We start from the raw sequence: 18,712 nt of genomic DNA, 5'->3' as shown, positions 1-18,712 counted from the left end.
CCCCGGCGGGTGAGCAGACAAGCCTCTTGGGCTGGTGAGTGATGGTCGGCACCGATCCTCTGTGCGGGAATCTCTCCGCTTTGCCCTCCGCACCCCGCTGCTGCGCTCTCCTCCGAGGCTCCGGAGCTTCCCCCTCCACCACCCACAGTCTCTGCCCGCGAAGGGGCTTCTAGGGTGTGGGAACCTGTCCTCCTTCACGGCTCCCTCCCACTGGTGCAGGTCCCGTCCCTATTCTTTGTCTCTGTTTATTCTTTTTTCTTTTGCCTACCCAGGTACGTGGGGGGTTTCTTGCCTTTTGTGAGGTCTGAGGTCTTCTGCCAGCGTTCGGTGGGTGTTCTATAGGAGAAGTTCCACGTGTAGCTGTATTTCTGATGTATCTGTGAGGAGGAAGGTGATCTCCGCGTCTTACTCTTCCTCCATCTTGCCTGAGTTTTCCACTCTTTTTATTATTGTATTTTTCAGTTCTGTAATCTCTATTTGGTTTTCTCATATAACTTGTATTTCTTTGCTGATATTTTCTATATTTTTTCATTTGTTTGAAGAGAATTTGTAATTGCCTGTTGAAGCATATTTATGATGGTTGCTTTAAAATTCTTGTCAGATCATTCCATCATCTGATTCATTTCCATGTTGGTGTCTGTTGATGGTCTTTTCTCACTCATGTTGTGATTTTACGGTTCTTGGTATGATGAGTGACTTTTTGATTGTATCCTGAAAACTTTGGATACTATATCAGTAGACTTTGGATCCTATTAATTCTTTTTTAATTCTTTTTTTTATTTTAAACAGTCAGTACCCTGGTTGAGTTACAGGAGGGCTGAGTGGTGTATATGTTCAGCTTCCCTCTGGTGCCCGATGATACTACCCCAGCAAAAGTAGGCAGTGACTCCACTGCCATATTTTAGATATGTGGTCTGGAAGTTCAGCTCCCACCTTGGCTTCATGGACACCTTCCCAGTGAAAACAGGGCACTGACTCATGACATCTCACTGCCTCCTAGTGTGGATGTAAGCTCAGCTCCCTGCTGGTTCCCATTGACATTAGTGAGGGGTAAAGCCAAGGGTTGACTCACTGCTTTTTTGCTACAGGGTAGGGGCAGTAGCTTGGCTTTGTGCTGAGCCCCTCAAACATACAGGGAGAGGAAGGGGAAAGTGGAATGCCAACAAACCCCACCTCTCACCACCTCCTTCTGCCTTGTTGATGCCTGGTAGGGATGGAGGTTCATCTCCTGACTGGGTCCCACTGATACTAGGGGAGGGAGAAAACAAAGTTTGGGTTAGCTCACCTCTCACCACCTCATTCAGCCTCATCATTAATGTTGGGTGGTACTGGAGGCCCACCTCTCCACTGGGACCTGCTTATGGGAGCAGACGGGAGAGAAAAGGAATGCCTGCTAGCCCTGTTTCACACCACCTTATTCAATCTTGTTGCTACTGGGTTGCTGTGGAGATTCAGCTTCCTACTGCACCATGCTGACACAAGAAGCAGGAGAATAGTGGATGGTGTAGCGCTGAGTAGACCTGATTAGCACCACCTTGTCTAGTGTCATTGATGCCAGATGGGGTGGATACTTAGTTCCCCACTGCTGGGCCCTGCTAACACTTGGGATGGGGGGAGATCAGAGTACTGACTAGCTTCATTTCTCACTGCCTCATTAAGTCCCCCTACTACCCAGTGGGGATGGAGGCTCAGCTCACTGCTGGATCTGCTGATACTACCCTATGGGGGAGAATCAGAGCACTGCCTGCTTCCTTGCACAGGGGTAGAAGCTCAGCTCTCTGCTCAGTGCCATCAGTACCCCTGCAGGGGAATTAGAACACCACCTGCTTCTGCCAGTGGGGCTTGGAAGATCCCACATAAGGAGAGGTGCTTTCTTTCTGTTGGTTGGTTGGAGTAGTGCCCGTATTGCCAAAAGAGTTTTCTGTTGTTTTGCCATCCTTTTTCTGGTCCCTCAACTAGGGGTATCCAGCTTTTCTTGAAGCTTTTTCTTTTATCTGTACCTGTTGGCAGTTCTCGGTTGGAGGTTTCTACCGGGCCCTGTCTGGGATATAAGGGAGGCAATAAGGGAACCCAGGGATCTCCCCTGCGTCGTCATGTTTCAGGTCCCTGGGAAGTTTGACTTCTTTCCACCTTTCAGAGTCTTCCTAAGCTTGTTTGTTGTGTTATAGCCAGGGTTTCTTAGTTGTAAGGGGAAAGCCCTGGGAGGAATAAGGCACTCCATCTTGGCCCAAACCAGAAGTTCCTTGTATTTCTTTTTAATATGGGAGTAGAGAAAGCTCTTCGAACTGACTCAACATTTAGCATCAGTCAATAAAAGATTAATACATTTTCTTACGTTAAAAACATATAATCATAATAAAATGTAAACCTGGAGAAAATATTTGACATGTATATGACAGACAAAAGATTAATTTCCCTAATAAATAAAGAGATCGTAACAATGAAGACGAAAAAGTCTAAAATCTTGATAGAAAAAATTGTCAAATGGCAGAGTTCGCAGAGAAATGCAAATGAACATTTGAAAAGATGCTTACTTTCACTCACAATAATAGGAATGCCAATTAAAACTACACGCAAAGAGATATGGGAACATATATATATGTATAACTGAATCACTTTATTGTAAAGCAGAAACTAACACACCATTGTAAAACAGTTATACTCCAATAAAGATGTTAAAAAAAAATAAAAATACACTTTTGAAATATAAAAAAAACAAAACAAAAAAAAACTACACTGTTACCATTTTACCAAAATCACATTGGCTAAAATCCTCAAGTTTGACAGAACACACTGTTGACAGGCCTGTGAAGAAACAAGTACTCTCATACGTTGCTGGTGGGAGTGCAACATGGTACAATTCCCAAGGAAGGGAATTTGGTTTATCTAACAAAATTACACTTACCCCTTGACTTAGCAGTCTCACTGCTAGGAATTTACCTGGTAGGTATGCTTCTATAATTATGAAATAATAAATGCACAAGGTTATTTATTGTGGCATTATGTTTAATAATGAAGACTGGAACTCTGAAATGTCCACCAATAAAGGACCTATTGAATAAACAAAGGTATAGCCTCATAATGAAGTATTATACAATTGTATAAAAAGAATGAGAAGATGACTATGTACTGATATGGAGGTTATTTTGCTAAAAAGATGTGCAGAGCATGTATATAGTGTTTTATCTTTTGTATATGAAAGAAGGGAAGTAAGAATATGTGTATATGTTTGCTCCCCCTCCCCCCAAATACCAGAAACTAATAGACATAGTTTCCTGTAGAGAGCTTGAAGAGGGGCTGAAGAGGAGAGAATAGGAATTGGAGAGAGATTTCTCTGAGTATGCCTTTTTATATAGCTTGACTTTTGAAATATATAAATGTTTAACTTCCAAAAAATGCAATGAAATAAAAAAGAAGACAAAGCAAAGCCTAAAATTGGAAAGAAACGAATAAACCTGACTCTATATAAAAGGTAACAGAATTGCTCAGAGACAAGAATTATTTCAAATAATTTATGAACATGGTATTTCAACTGTACTGAAGTCAAAAAGAAGTGATAAGAATCTTAAATGTTACTTTGTAGTTTTACTGTTAGTGGTAACATTGGTATTGAAATTTTGAAACTCATGTAGGTGTATGTTTGTATTATAGATAAAGCAAATAAATAATTATGTTAATTATATATAGAACTAAAATCTTCAGTGTAATAGGAAATAAATACATGTATAAAATAACGTTTTGAAAAACCTTATAATGTTAAATTTGAATGGAAAATATCAGTATGATCTCATGATTAATATATATCATATATATCAAGCATGATATCATGATTTATATATATATATATAATATATATGTTATTTTATATCTAAAAATATAAAACGTATATGTATTTTTCAGGACCGGCGACATAATTTGTGTGGCCCAGTGCAAATCGAAAATGTGGGGCTATTTGTTCAAAAACCAGGAATAAAGTGCCGTTAAAGGTAAAACATAAAGGCTTTTCCTTCCTTCTACAGCCTCTCACTCACTCAACTTGTCCTGGTGTTTTTTATTTGCTATTTAATGGTGTTCTAAGTAAAGAAAAATTAAAATTTTAAATTGTTAGCATGAATTTTACCCTTAGTCTTGATATTGTGCAATGTCAGTTTTAAAAGCAAATGTAAGAGCATTTGACTTGCATGTGGAATAGCTGAAACGTCACAGTTTGTATTTTGTGACTTATCCTGGAGACTGTCTTGAGCTGGCCGGAAGAGACTAACACAAACCAGATTTAGGAAATGCGAAGGTAGAAGAAAAGGTATCCCTTTGCATGGGATACTCAGGAGGCAAATACAGATGCTCCCAGGCCCCCAGGGGCCCTGCCCTGTGACAATGGGGCATGACTAATGTGATATGATGTACACCCCAGGCCAGGGGCAGGGAAGTCAAGCCAGCCATTTCCCCTTCCCATGAGCCTGCTGCCCCAACTCAACAGCTAATGGGAGACCTCCAAGCATATTGGAACCTTAGTGCTGGATACACTAGTGATCTGGATTGGTGGTGGGGGAGAGGCTATCCTTGCTTGGTCACCTGCTAAATGTGATGTGGCACTGCTAACCTGGGGTGGGGACACCACCACCATGCCTTGTCCCAAGATGTTGTGGGGCAAATGCACCCAACCCTGACCTTCCCTACACTCATACCCAGGCTCCCATTTGGGACAGAGGGCAACCAACAGTGGTTGCTAGGAAGGGTTGGAGATGGGGAGGCTGGGCAGGGCCCAGGGCACCAAGAGGCACAGGAGCAGCCCCTGGGAACCTGTCCTGAGGACCCAAGCATGAACTGAGGCTCCAAGCCCCTGGCGCATGCTCCATTATCACATTGGACTCTACTGACCAAATACAAATATAAAGATAAAATTGCAAATAATTTCAAGACAGTGATTACAGAGTATTAAATTCCAAGCACACGGCCCTTCTGGGCACGAGTGCCTGTGTGACTGTACTGGTAGCTTGCCCATGAAGCTAGCCCTTCTATTTCATAGTGCTGTTCACTTCTCTGGTCTAGAAACAATGACATCCTAATAGCAATAAGCTTACATTGAAACCAGATCTTGGTTTCTAAATTCCCTAATAAAAGGAAACAGTGCTTCTTGGAGAAATGGCTTATTTCTGGCTTGGTACAGACAATATATAAGGTGAGGCTGGGGCTTCTTATGCCAGAAATTAAGAAAGCACCAAAAGACCAATGGGAACAGTTGAGCATCAAGAGGAATAATGAATGCCTTTGCTTATGATGATTGAATAAATTAAAACCATGAGTATCATGAGTCCATCATGACACTCAAATGAGAGAAAAAACTCATTAGTGATTGGTGATGACTATTATACAAACACTTTATTCTGAAAATTGGCAATCAAAGGAAAGAGTTAAGCGTTTACCCCAACTTTTAAGGAAAAACTTGTCTCCATTTGATTCTTCTTTACAGAAGAATGCCAGCTAACAGTTGCAAATGAAGTTTTACAATAGCATCATTTTGGCATCTTCCAAGAATATAATCCATTCAGGCAAGGATCATTAAGGAATGCTAAAACAATTGGGTGACATTGATGGAGGCCGTATACTTATGTGGTACCTAAGTATCACCCCTCAAGTTCCTTTTTAATTACAAAGAGAAAAACTTAGCTTGGTTGTCATGACCTTAACCCTGTGATCACAGTTAACACCACTTACAGTGAGGTAGACTGAGGCTATGTGGTGTAATATGATGTGATGCAATATGAAGGCCACAGTGTCACCTAGGTAGCATTCTTGCCAAAAATGTTTAACCTGAATCTAATCAAGCCTCTAGACCTAACATCCAGTTTATAGGTATAGTAGTTTACTGGGCTGCCATAACACAGTACCACAAACTGAGTGGCTTAAACAACAGAAATTTATTATCTCACAGTTCTGGAGGCTGGAAGTATGAGATTAAGGTGTGGGTAGGGTTGGTTCCTTCTGAGGGCTGTGAGGATCTGTTCCATGCCTCTCTTCTAGCTTCTTATGGTTTGTTGGCAATCATTCATCTTCCTTGACGTGTAGAAGCATCACCTTGATCTCTGCCTTCATGTTCACATGGTGTTGTCCCTGTGTGCACATCTATCTCCACATTTTTCCTTTTATAAGGACACCAGTCATTTTGGATTAGGGACCCACCCTACTCCAGTATGACCTCACCCTAACTAATTACATCTACAACGACACTATTTCCAAATAAGGTCATATCCTAAAGCACTGGGGGTTAGGGCCTTATAGAGGAGGAAAAATAAATTTCCCTCTACGTTTCTAGGTTCTTGGCTGAGACCTCCCTGTAATAAAAAGACAGATTAACAGGAGAAAAACAAACAGAAGTTTAAGAACATGTATACTGCCTATTTACATGGGAGAGACCCAGGAAAACTGAGTAATCCCCCCAGATGGCTCAAGCCACCACCTTAAATACCATCTCCAGCTAAAGACAAACACGGATGGGAGGACTGGGGAGGCAGTTATGGTAGGCTACCAGGAAAAGCACAAGGAAAATGAAGTAAAAAAGGGTATGGTTGTTATGAAGATTTGAGTCTGTGCCTTCTCCACTGATAAGAGTTTCCAGAGATTTAGTCATCCTCTCTTCCTGGTACAGAGAGGGAGACACCCTTACAAATGGAGACCTCCCTTATAAATGTAAATGTCCTGTACAAAGAGTAACTTCTACTTGGTTTTCAGAGCTTTTCCTATGTCTGCTCTTTCTTAAAAAATGATCAGCCAAAAATAATCCTTATGCCAAAGAGGCAGATTTTTAAGGTGACAAATTCTGCACACCTTCAGCTTCAACATATGATTTCAGGGGACAGACACAATTCAACTCATAACAACAGGAAATCTAGGAGAGAGAAGAACAAGTTAAATATCACCACAAGGAAATAATCAGACAAGTCCAGAATGTGAGACTTCCTATAAAGTCTCTTCAAAAAGATAATGTCATTTAAAAAAAGAAGTAGGGGGACTATTCCATAAAGACTAAAGAAACCAAATGTATGAATTGTGATTGGATCCTGGTTTAAAAAAGAAACTGCTATAAGACATTATGATGGAAATTGGGGTGATTCGAATATGGACTGGGTATTCTAAGAGTTAAATGATATTATGGAATTACTGTTAATTTTCTTAGGGATGCTCATGCTGTGATAGCTATATATGAGAATGAACTTATATTAGGATATGAAGGCTTAAGTGTTTGGGGTGAAGTGTCATGATGTCTCCAATTTACTTTTATTTTTATAATGCAGTCTTTTAGGAATTTTATCTTTTTATTTAATTTTTATTTTATATTGATTTACAATATTGTGTTAGTTTCAGGTGAACAGCAAAGTGATTCAGTTATACATATATCCATTCTTTTTCAGATTCTTTTCCCATATAGGTTATTACAGTAGAGTTCCCAGTGCTATACAGTAGGTCCTTGTTGATTATCTATTTTATATATAGTAGTGTGTATATGTTAATGTCAAACTCCTAATTTATTCCTCTCCCACCCCCTTTCCACTTTGGTAACCATAAGTTTGTTTTCTATGTCTGTGAGTCTGTTTCTGTTTTGTAAATAAGTTGATTTGTATCATTTTCTTAGACTCCACATATAAGTGATATCATATGATATTTGTCTTTGTCTGACTTACTTCACTTAGTATGATAATCTCTAGGTCCATCCATGTTGCTGCAAATGGCATTATTTCATTCTTTTTTTATGGATGAGTAGTATTCCATTGTAAATATATATATATATATATATATATATATATATATATATATATACACATATATATACACCACATCTTCTTTATCCATCCTCTCTTGATGGACATTTAGGTTGCTTCCATGTCTTGGCTATTATAAATAGTGCTGCTATGAACATTGGGGTGCATGTATCTTTTTGAATTAGTGTTTTTGTCTTTTCTGAGTATATACCCAGGAGTAGGATTGCTGGGTCACATGGTAGTTCTATTTTTAACTTTTTAAGGAACCTCCATACTGTTCTCCATAGTGGCTGTATCCATTTACATTCCCACCAATAGTGCAAGAGGGTTCCCTTTTCTCCACACCCTCTCCAGCATTTATTGTTTGTAGACTTTTTGATGATGGCCATTCTGACTGGTGTGAGGTGATACCTCATTGTAGTTTTGATTTGCATTTCTCTAATAATTAGTGATGTTGAGCATCTTTTCATGTGCTTGTTGGCCATCTGTATATCTTCTTTGGAGAAATGTCTGTTTAGGTCTTCTGCCCATTTTTGGATTGGGTTGTTCGGTTTTTTTTGATATTGAGCTGCATGAACTGTTTGTATATTTTGGAGATTAATCCTTTGTTGGTTGCTTCATCTGCAAATACTTTCTCCCATTCTGTGTGTTGTCTTTTTGTTTTTTATTTATTTTTTAAAATTTTTATTGGAGTATAGTTGCTTTACAATGTTGTGTTAGTTTCTACTGTACAGCAAAGTGAATCAGCTATATGTATAAATATATCCCCTCTTTTTTGGATTTCCTTCCCATTTAGGTCACCACAGAGCACTGAGTAGAGTTCCCTGTGTTATACAGTAGGTTCTCATTAGTTATCTATTTTATACATAGTATCAGTAGTGTATATATGTCGATCTCAATCTCCCAATTCATCCCACACCCCCCTTTCCCCCTTGACACCCATACGTTTAGTCTCTACGTCTGTGTCTCTATTTCTGCTTTGTAAATAAGATCGTCTATACCAATTTTTTCAGATTCCACATATATGCATTAATACATGATATTTGTTTTTCTCTTCCTGACTTACTTCACTCTGTATGACAGTCTCTAGGTCCATCCACGTCTCTACAAATGACCCAATTTCGTTCCTTTTCGTGGCTAATATTCCATTGTATATGTGTACCACATCTTCTTTATCCATTCCTTTGTCGATGGACATTTAGGTTGCTTCCGTGACCTGGCTCTTGTAAGTAGTGCTGCATTGAATATTGGGGTGCATGTGTCTTTTTGAATTATGGTTTTCTCAGAGTATATGCCCAGTAGTGGTATTGCTGGGTCGTATGGTAGTTTTATTTTTAGTTTTTTAAGGAACCTTCATACTATTCTCCACAGTGGCTGTATCAATTTACATTCCCACCAACAGTGCAAGAGGGTTCCCTTTTCTCTACACCCTCTCCAGCATTTGTTGTTTGTAGATTTTCTAATGATGCCTATTCTAACTGGTGTGAGGTTATACCTTATTGTAGTTTTGATTTGCATTTCTTTAATAACTAGTGATGTAGAGCATCTTTTCATGTTCCTCTTGGCCATCTGTATGTCTTCTTTGGAGAAATGTCTATTTAGATCTTCTGCCCATTTTTTGATTAGGTTGTTTTTTTTTGATATTGAGCTGCATGAGCTGTTTGTATATTTTGGAGATTAATCCTTTGTCGGTTTTTCGTTTGCAAATATTTTCTCCCATTCTAAGGGTTGTCTTTTCATCTCATTTATGGTTTCCTTTGCTGTGCAAAAGCTTTTGAGTTTAATTAGGTTCCATTTGTTTATTTTTATTTTCATTACTCTAGGAGGTGGATCCCAAAAGATCTTGCTGTGATTTATGTCAAAGAGTGTTCTGCCTATGTTTTTCTCTAAGTGTTTTATAGTATTCGGTCTTACATTTAGGTCTCCAATTTACTTTTAAATAGACCAGCAAAAAAAATGTATATACATACATAAAGCAAATATGTATGTACAGTGTGTGTATAGATAAAGCAAATATACCAAAAGGTCAGCATTTGTTGAATTTAAATGGTGGGTATATGGGGTGTTCACAGTACTATTTGTTCAACTTTCCTGTATGTTCGACATTTTTCATAATAAAATGTTGACAGCAAATAAAGAAAAAAGTTTTTTTTTTAAAGAGAAGATTCTGCCCACCAACTCTCAATTGAAAATGGAAAAATTCAACAGGCTTAAAGTACAGAAGGCGAAAATCCAGTTAGTGAAAAGGAGAAATTCGCCGTCAAGGTTGTTAAACAGTTGGGCTGCTTTCCAAGTGATTCCTTCCCTCAAAGTCTTCATTACTGGGAGTTGGAAGCTAGAGTACAAGGCTCTCAATCAAGATGATTTGAGGGCCCCCCAAAGACCTGCTGACCTCTAAATATCTCCCCTGCTGGCTTCCCATGTGGCCTGAAATCCCTGTAACCTGGGTCAGTTCTTAGGAATAAAGTATTTTCTCACTATTCTGGGGCCCCGTTTTAAAATGCAAAGCTGGGAGGATGCTGGGGCCCATTAAGTGGGAACAATTGTCTTCGGAGCCAGTGCCGCCCAGAGGCCCTCCATTCTAATAGCTCCTTTCCCAACCTCTTACCACCGCTGAGACTGGACAATACGTGCTCTAGGAAACTGAAATTGGACAATGTGTGCTCTAAGCAACTTCTTAGGTGAAGATACCATTTCAAGAAAGCTTACTTTTCCTGAATAAAATGGGGTGCATAAGGTCATTGCTGTTTTTACTTTGTCAACTGGGTGGCCTCTGAAAGCTTCTTAGAATACTTCAAAGGAAGCCTTCTCAACTCTTCCAGCCCTCCACCCCTTCCCTTTGTAACTGAATTCTTACTGACCCCGAAGCTTTTCACTGAATGAAGAGTTTCCAAGGGGTCTAAAAAATACCTGAGACAATTAGAGAAATGAAAACCAGGGGGTCAAGATGAATTGACCCTTGGCGGAGGATTTACATAAATAGGTCCTAACCTCTGGCTGTGAATAAAAGATAAATGCCCCATTAGGGTCAGAACCACAGTTCAAGGGCGTTTGCAGGGCCAAGCCTGGCTTCTCTGCTATGTCAGGAATTTCAGGAATGCCACTGATCATTGTGTGTTGGCAGAGCGCAGGGGGTTGCAGGCCGGATAACAGAAACCCAGCCCTGCCCACTGGGTGAAGCTGCAGCTCTCCCACACAGCGATCTGCAAATCGAGAGCGTGAGAAACCTGCAAGTGGAGAGAGGAGCCAGAAGTAATGCCTTCGAAAATGGGACGGATGCCTTCTCCTGAAAGGTGACTAAATTCATGTTTTGGATGGTGGTATTAACCTGTAAGATTAGAGGGGAGAAAGGGCATGTCCCTTGAGACGAGCCAGTTCGCTCCCTTTACCTGTAGATCAGATGACCCAGTGCTGTATGTAGCCTCCTGCAGCCTGAAGGGCTCCACCACGTTTCCTTCTGCTGCTACCCGATAAAGAAGTCTTACAAGGGTGTTAACAAGAGAATTTTTAGAAAAAAGGTAAAATCGTGACCCTTATACAGACATAAAAATGAGCATGTGTTCAAGATTTCATTTTACTCGTAATAACTGAGGGAACTAGGCACGTGTTATAACCGATTTTAAAAAGAAGCAGCCCAGATTTATAGGGAGTAAAGAATGTTGAAATGAATTACAAATGGAGGCAAACGTTCCCCGCCCCCAGCCCCCCACCATGAAGGAAGTAAGTTGAACCAGACAGGACAGAATTCACATGTCTATCCCTTCTCTACAACTTACAGTGTTATAGAATAGCTCCTGTAGGAAACAAGTGCTTTAGGCAATAAAGAGTTTTCCCCTGAAGTATGAATTTTCTCTACAAGGGCAAGAAATTTTGCTTTCTACATATTGCCTTAAGAGAAGTGTCCCCTCTATATGCTTACCTCTAACCCCTGCCCTGTCTCTGCGCTCTCCCCCCCACCAGAAAACCGTATATGTACTTTTTAACCAAAGACTGAGGTGGGCTTGAGAACCTCTGGCCAAAGTTGATTTCCCTCTTCCACAATTTTCTACCTTATTTTATTTCTTTGTCACATAAAAATGCATAGAATCCTGGTTGGGTTGTTCCTTGGCAAGATGAGAAGGATGACGAAGATGCTGCTTTGCCCATGTCATCTTGCTCTCTGTCACACCTCTTGCACTGAAGAGAAATCACAAGGAGGATGGGAACTTGGGATGGAGAACCCACTTGCTCTAGAGCTGTTTTGGCCAGCAGATGCCTTAATCCTGATGGCCATTTTGGGCTTATTTTGCTGAGAGTCTCCAAAGTGACCCATTGCATCATGGAGACAAAGAGCAGGGATATCTTGGATTCTACTGCTTAGAAAGTATGTCTTTTTTTCCCCTGTTGCATCAAAGAGATCTGTCAAGCTTTCTAAAAGTACTAACTCTGACCTGATATCTAAAGTAACAGATGGAAATATGGGCTCTTTAGATGGAGCTCTTTCCCCAAACCTGTATCTAAGTGAAGAGGTAGAGATTCAAAACAAAGCCATGTTGGAGAATTACTTCTCCTTCCTGGATTTAATGTCTTATTTTTATATTCTTGCATAAGAAATCGACTCTAAAAAGCATCTGTTTTCGAATTTGGGAAATATTGTTCTAGGCTCATTTATTTAAAGACAAACAACTAAAAACGCCAAACCCACTAGCCCAGGCTTTGATTGACCTCCCCCTCCCCCATTTTCCTCTGTAGCCGTGATTCTCGGGCCACTGCATGAATTTCAATCTATTATCTAACGAAGAGCGCCAAGGCTGGTGATACTGAGAAAGCATGAGAGAAAAAAAGATATCACGGTGACAACACACTTCTGCAGAGTTACATCCAAAAGCAAATAAGTGACCTACTTACTGTTCTGTAAAGCACAGGGCAGATTCTCACGTGGAAAAATTGCCCTCAGAAGTACATGTGAGACCCTGGTATGTGTAAAAGAATTTATGCAGGGCTGTCTTCACATTGGCATGCAGGTATGTGAGTGTGGGTTAGCAGACATTCCTTTCTGACTCATTACCCATTTTGCCCCTGCATTCCCCATTCCTTAGTGCTTGAGGCACTTTTTTTCCAGATTTCCCTAGGCTGGGACAGAGATTGATGGTATCCTGGAGCTCTCTAAAGAGAAGCTGTGCCCCTTTGCACTTTTCTTTTGTGGCTAATCATTAAGACTTGCTGCCAAGCTCTGTCATACGAGCATGGCACAGCTGCCTCTGAGCTGAGAGCTCTTACCTGTCACAGGCTCTGGTACATGTAGACTCTCCTGGCAGTCTGTCAGTCGATACATATTTTTTTAAAAATATTTAATTAATTTATTTATTTGGCTGTGTCGGTTCTTAGTTGTGGCACGTGGTATTTTCGTTGCCACGTGTGGGATCTTCATTGTGGCGTGTGGGATCTTTAGTTGTGGCATGCAAACTCTTAGTTGCAGCATGTGGGATCTAGTTCCCTGACTAGGGATTGAATCCAGGCTCTCTGCATTGAGAGCGTGAAGTCTTAGCCACTGGACCACCATGAAAGTCCCAGTCAACACATGTTTATCAACTAGACAGACAGTGAGACAGACAGTAATTTAGGGGAGAAGAACTTTTACTCTCTCCTCTTCTGTTCTATAGCTGGGACCTGCGAATTAAAGTGACAAACAATAGATTCACAGGAGAAATTGATGTTAATATGTTTTACATTCATGGGGGCTTTACAGAAAAGAAGTGAAATCCCCCCAAATTTATCAGGCTTGCGTGCTTATATACCATTTTAACAAAGGGTGATAAACTGTGACTAGGTAAAAGAAAGGGGGTTTGGGCTTTCAGGGGCAATAAATTGTAGGAAGGTGACTAGGAAATATGTGGGGGAAATTAATGGTGGACAAAGGCTATTTAACATGTTTGCTTATGCAGACTCATCTTGGTACCTTCTCTGTCTCAGTGATGTGTTATTGTCCTCTTCCTGGTATGGGAAAGGGGGACATGTTCACAAGGGAAACTTGCTTTTAGTCAGAGAACTCTTCTTGTGATTGCTTTTTCTCAATTGTCTTCAGTTCAAAATAATCCTTATGCCAAAGTGGCATAATTTGGGGTGTCATATTCTGATCCCCTTCAGTGAGAGGCATCAGAATGTTTTGCAGGGCTTTAAAATATAATACTTGTATCACTGGAATAAGGAAGTGAACTTCCTAGCATAGCCTAGAGATCTGGAGGCCATGGTAGATGAGGCCAACTTCCCCCATTTGAGTAGAGGACTCAGAGGCCTGGGGGAGCCAAAAGCAGGGATGGGAGTCAAGGAGGAGGAGTTCCAGGAAGGGCCTGAGAAAGAGGGTCTTTGATCAAGCATTACCTGTAGGCCACAGCTGCCCCTATTGTCCCAAAGCTACATCCTGAGGCAGGATGAAGAAAAAATCAAAGTTTAGCATCTTACATTCTGAAAAGAGACTGAGGGAGAGAAGATGGAGAAAGGAGTAATGAGATATGAACCCACTTTTGTGCCTCAAATTCCTGGGAGTTTCTCATTGGTTCCTGTGTCCTGTTGCTGTCTACCATCTGCAAAGGAAAGATGAAATCGATTGCCTTGTAGGCATAGATATAATCACCAATGAAGGGGATGCTACCCTAGAACATGCTACCCTAAAATATGCCATTTTGACATAAAGATGATTTGAGTTGAAGGCAATTGAGAAGCAGCAGACACAGGAAGAACTCCCCCTTTCTGCCTAAAAGCAGGGCATAAATTTCCCATGGTAAAAGTGACATAAACTTCCATTTGTAAAGGTGTCCCCCCCTCTTCTATACAAGGAAGAGGACAAGACTCTTATCAGAGAGCAACTTGAGTCTGGATAACAGATCCTACTGAACAACCCTATCTACCATACATTTCCTAGTCACCTTCCCACAATTTACTGCCCCTAAGAACCCAAACCCCTTTTCCTTGTCTAATCATTTCTCCACAATTTATTGCCCTTTGTTAAAAGAGCTAACTGCCTTTGGGTTTCACTTTGTTTCTGTGAAGCCCCTGTGCACATAAAAATATTAGCACTGATAAAGAAACATATGGCTTTTCTCCCATTAATCTGTCTTTTGTCAGTTTAATTCACAGGTCCCAAGAACAGAGCCTAAGAGGGTAGAGGAAATTTTTCCTCAGCTATACCACCATTAGTATTCCTTTGTTTGACTTTGTTTGATTGCTCAGGAAACGAGTTATTGGATTTCTTCCCCCCTGTTTCTATTAAACATATGGTTTACCATTGTGCTGGCTGAGTAGCAATTAGAGATCTCCATAGAGGCTCCTCTAACATGTTGCTTATTCTGGAAGACAGCTAGTAAGACCCTCATGACCATGTGTTTAAAGTGTGCTGCCCTGAGGGCAGCTGCTTTGTACCTTGGCAGTGTTGCCTTACTGAGTCCCAGCAGTCCAGGAAAATTCCTTGGATTCAGACTTTCCCATTATTCTGGAAAATTCATTTTTTCCTTTCTCCCACATGGGCCTGCTTAGACAGAGTGACTATAGACCACTGACTATAAAGTCATGGTCAATTAAAGAAAATGACTTCTCCATTTCATGCCTTCAGGGTTAATAACAGAGGCCCAGGGACTCCTGAGGTGTCCAAGGGAGGCAGTAGGCTAGTCTCTCAGTGAAACCAAGTAGAGAAAAGCAGAGAGAGGAATCATCAGGGGGGCTGTTATTTGAGTTGTTTGAATTTTATGTTCGCAATTTAATTCTATAAATCAAATAAGGGAAATTCATACTGGTTGTGTATAGCACGTGATAAACCACAGCATTGCTACCAACAACTTTTTTCTCTCTTTATGATCAGTGGCCTCAGCAAAAGTGCATATTTTGAGTTTTGCAATACCTGACACATAAGTTGTAAAGAAGAGGAGTTTTTCACAGGCTAAAGAGATATAAGGAAAGCAGCAAGATCTTATATCTGGAACATTTCTGAGGGGTATATGTTTATTAGAGTATCCAGTTATTCTATGACTAACTTCATTTTCTATGGTTTTTCTTAAGAAAACATTTGTGGAAATATTCAATTATGATCACAAACTACTTCTTGTGAATTATCTATGATGACTACATTGATTTCCCCTGAAGATTTATACAGCCAGGATGTTTGAAAGCTTGGACATCATCTCCTCTGACATAAACAATTTTCTGTGAAACCTTTCCATGTTAACTTGTAGTACCTGATTCTCAAGCCCAATATACAATTAATGTATTTTCTTCTCCCACAAAATGTGTTTGTCGCTGTTTTGCTGTTATCTTCAAAGTATACACTTTCTTCTCCTAACCGTGGGCCCAAAATCCCACACAATGAGGGCGAACCACAGAGTGAGTAGCAGAGAGAAAAGAACATTGCTTTTCTTCCATGAAGACTTTTCATCCAATTCCACCTCTCTGTTCTGTGGATACTATTTGGTGTTGGGGAAATAGTAGCATTCACAATTTGGTCTTCTAGATTTAATTTATAGCTACTTCAATTGGTGCCTTAAAAAAAAAAACACCTCAAAAAAGCAAAATGGGATGCCCTAAATGCTGGGTTTTCTCCTCCTTTGGCCCAAGGTGTACCCAAGGCTCAGTGTATATTCATCATCACCAAAATATTGCCTTGTAGATATTCTTGAGAGCCAGAGATGAATTTATAATGTTTTACAGACCTGGTTTGGAGCTCTATGTCCTTTTCCTTTTTGGTAGTCAACTTGTTATATCTGTGGTGAAAACAGTCTCTGTGTGTGTGTAAGTACATTCAGAACCAGAAACCAACAAAAAGTCAAGATTCCAATAACTCAGGAGAACCTACCAGATTCTGACCATCTGACAGTCTCATCTCGACACCTCCCAGTCTTCACTGATCAGAAAAGTGATCAAAGCCCTGAGCTCTTGATTTTATCACAAAGCCCTTTTTCTTTGTGGGTACCTTGGATCTGGAGATAGAGCATCGGGGGATCAGATAAAGCCATGTGAAGGGCTGAAAGTTTGCTGGAATGATGCTTGGGGCACAGTTTATGCTGTTGGAGCATTTCCTGTGTGCACTTTGAAACCTCTGAACTCAGTTCTTCAAAGTGAGAGCTACCTTATTCTGTCTTTCCGCTGAACAATGCATCTGCCACTTATCATCTTGCTTTTTTTTTTTTTTGCCACCTCCACCCTAGTTGACTTAGCTAACATTGATTTATCAAAGCAAAAGCATTGCCCTGACTGAGTCAAAAGTTACACTTTTACCTGACATTATCTGGACCTTTGGAAATGAAACATGCAAATAATGGACGTTTTGTGCACGGGTCTACACACACGCACATATATGAATGTGTCTTTCTGTTTGCTTCATTCATCATGTTCTCTATACTCCCACTGTTCTTCTCCCCCCTCACACCCCTTCTCACCCATAGTAGTTTAGGAGAGAGTTATGTTTTCTCATGAGCCAAAGGGTCATTTTTCAAGTTGAGCCCTGTTAACCTCAGTGACAAATGCTTGTTTTTCAGAAGTTTCCTCTTTGCAAAACTCTGTTTTTAGGACAGAAAATTTATTTTGCTTTAGAGAGCCGGTGTGGTAAGAGGAAACTGAAGCTGGTCTCTGGGTGTGTGTTTGTGCTAATTTGCTGTACAGTCAAATGTGGATATAGGTCAATAAAAGCTGTTCTTTGATCTATTGCTGCAAAAGATTCATTGTAAATACATTACTGGATACGAGGGTTATGGCTGTGTAACTGCCCCTTGCAAACAGTGCCCTGTGCCATCCTTTAGCACGTGCAGGAAGTGAGACATCTGGCTTCAACCTGCCTGGGTTTTTTTTTTTTAATTGAGGTAAAAAACATAACAAAATTTACTATCTTAACCATCTTTTTTTTATATTTAACAAATTTAATTCTTTAAACATTATTTTGGTTCCAAAAATAACAGGCATGGTGGTTAAATATAAAAGCTGTTGCATCTTAACCATTTTTAAGTGTACCTTACAGTGGTGTTAAGTACAGCCTCCCTGGGTTTTACCTTGCTGATTTATTTATTTTTAATGGGTAGCCATGATATCATTTCATTTCTGGGTATCCCCATAAAAGGATAGCATTCGGGCAGAGAAATAACCTTAAAAGAACAATAACAATAGCAGCAACAAACACTTAGCAACAAGAAGTGAATAAAATGAAACAAGGCCAATATTCCTACAGCTAACTCTTTTGAGTTAATACCTGTTATTATTATGTGTCTAGCACTGGCCAAGGCATTGTAAAGAATGCAATGAGACATGATCAGTGACCTCAAGAGGTTTACCCTCCTGTTATGGGATGCAGGTATCAGAGTAAATCATGTTCACTAAAATAGGAATCAAGGCTTAAGCCATATCTCCCTTACTCAGTGACTGTATAAGGAGACACATTTCCTTTTACCCATAAATGCATAGTCTGTGTAATTAAGTAGCGAAGCAGAGCAGCCAGTTGAAAAGGTCATTGTTTGAAGTCATAGGACCTATCTAGGTGTGACCAACAATCCATGGTGGCAGGGGATTTGGAACCAACCCCTGCTGAGGGCTGGTGTTGGGCCAGTGTGGCCCATAGGAATCTCAGTGGGAGAAGAGGGAAAAGGCCTTGTGAGAGTGATGCGATCTTGAATGTGAATTTCAGGTTTCCATGGTCAGCCTCTAAGCCTTTCTCCTCTTACCTGCCTTGTGAGACTGGAGGGCAAACTGGGTTCGAAAACCAAAAGATACAACCGCTGCCCCCCAGATTGCTTGATTGTCAAGACAAATAAAAGAAAAACATTCCCCTCCTTCCCTTCCTTCCTTCCTTCCTTCCTTCCTTCCTCCCTCCCTCCCTCCCTCCCTCCCTCCCATTTTTGGAGATATGTCTGTGTGTGGGATGAGCCGTTGGGAAGATGTGGATCATGAAATCCCTAACACAAAGCTGGTGTGTGTTCCATGGATAAAGACCCCACCTCTCA

At 40.5% G+C, this 18,712-nt stretch overlaps 1 long non-coding RNA gene across 4 annotated transcripts in view; it reads left to right on the top strand.

The window, feature by feature from the left end:
* The window catches only part of LOC114484740 (uncharacterized), a 198,053-nt gene that overhangs the window by 75,184 nt on the left and 104,157 nt on the right, over window positions 1-18,712 (top strand). For 3 of the 4 annotated variants that reach the window (XR_003677968.1, XR_008616393.1, XR_003677966.1), the window contains exon 2: window positions 3,901-3,986. This is a non-coding gene — a long non-coding RNA (uncharacterized lncRNA). Of the gene's footprint in view, window positions 1-3,900; window positions 3,987-10,881; window positions 11,051-12,488; window positions 12,560-18,712 lie in introns of those variants that run through there. The other variant, XR_003677967.2, reaches the window with a different exon arrangement.

Source organism: Physeter macrocephalus, chromosome 21 (genome assembly GCF_002837175.3).
Source record: "Physeter macrocephalus isolate SW-GA chromosome 21, ASM283717v5, whole genome shotgun sequence".
Taxonomy (NCBI): Eukaryota; Metazoa; Chordata; class Mammalia; order Artiodactyla; family Physeteridae; genus Physeter; species Physeter macrocephalus.
This window is presented reverse-complemented; position numbering and strand designations above follow the sequence as displayed.